This window comes from Oncorhynchus mykiss, chromosome 15 (assembly GCF_057628025.1).
Source record: "Oncorhynchus mykiss isolate SJ-2025 chromosome 15, ASM5762802v1, whole genome shotgun sequence".
NCBI lineage: Eukaryota > Metazoa > Chordata > Actinopteri > Salmoniformes > Salmonidae > Oncorhynchus > Oncorhynchus mykiss.
In genome coordinates this window covers 49935123-49936530 of record NC_143036.1, presented here as the reverse complement: position 1 = coordinate 49936530, position 1408 = coordinate 49935123, and the positions used below count along the sequence as shown (strand labels likewise).

Sequence of the window (1408 nt, the reverse complement as noted above, 5' to 3'; positions counted from 1 at the left end):
ACAAATTCGACATGATTGTTCTTTAAGTCCCCCCACCATTTCCAACATTCTTTATATTAGAAGTATTGTTTCATTCTCCACTTTTGGATGATGGAGTTTTGGCAGGAAAAATGTCTTTGCTACAAAAGTGTTATTTCCCTTCAATCCTGCAGAGCCCAAAGGCAGAGTTTCTGCAAGGTATTTATGTCCATATCCAACCTCTCCCCCTCTGCGGGAGAGAGAGAGCGCTGTAGAGCGGACCCACTGTAACCTGATCCTTCGGATCCTCACAGGAGAGTCATGACAGTGGCGTACATAATTTTTCTGTAGGATTCCAGTTTTGAGGAGTCACAGACCATCCAGGGGCACAGGCAGAGCTGCAGAAAGAATTGGACAGGAACACCTTGAAATGTCTGCCCAATTGCAAGAAGAGAGGCTGGCTGAGATGAAGGTTAGTATAAATCTTTCACCTGTGGTACTGTTGACTTGTTTCACAACATAATCATATCACACAACATTTGGCTGCAATCTGTAATTTCATGTTGCTTTATTTCTTATCATTACAGGCAAAATTGCAAGAGCTGTTCTTTGAAGAAACTGGAGAGGTTCTGGAGCTGGCCGTTTCCTGTCTACCAGGAGTTATCTTTGACATGAAGGAGTACTGGAGAGCTACTGTATCTCAGGGACTAAGGACAACCTCGCTGGTGCACCTGCATGAATTGCAGGGAGACTCCTGCACCTTACAACACACAACTACAGCCATTTCACCACTGCAAAATTCCATTTATTTTTTACCAAGTATGTTTACATAACAGGTTAATGCTTTCCACAGCTACACAGTACTTTATTCTTTATTTGGATCTCAATTAGAAAAAATACTAAATTTATTTTTATTGTGAATTCTCCTTGGTCTTTGTGATATCAGTTCAGTACTTTTTCATAATGTTTCCTTTACACTGTGCTTTTGTCATTTTGAGGAAGGTTACATAGACCACCTTGTATTCTTATTTATGTCCCTTATAAAGCTATTTGACCTGATCTGTGTAATCGGACCAACTTGATTTGTACTCTATTTACACCAGGGTAGTCCATCTGTCTTTCTGGACATGTACCCACCTGTAGGTCTGCTAATTTGAAATGTTAACCGCCAAGAGCATAGATATCCAAGAACAGAGAACCGTTTAGTAATTCATTTAAAAAACACTCCAAAAGTACAATAATGATGACTATATGCTAGATAAAAAAAATGCAGAAGAATTGTTTCTCACACAATCTTCCATTATTTATTTGATTTATATGTTTGATTGTAGGCCCACCTTTTTCAACAACAATTCTGACTACTGTGTAGGTTTTCACACTTCCCGGGAACCACCAAGTCTGACAACAGGGAAAGCTCAGGTCCTTCCCAGCTCAAAGGTGTGCTTACTGC

At 40.0% G+C, this 1408-nt stretch overlaps 1 long non-coding RNA gene across 1 annotated transcript; it reads left to right on the top strand.

Moving 5' to 3' along the window:
- Positions 1-245: 245 nt before the first annotated feature.
- LOC149978080 (uncharacterized) lies at positions 246-1023 on the top strand. The gene is made up of 2 exons (XR_016486411.1): positions 246-430; positions 546-1023. It is a non-coding gene; the product is annotated as an uncharacterized LOC149978080 (long non-coding RNA).
- Positions 1024-1408: the final 385 nt, after the last annotated feature.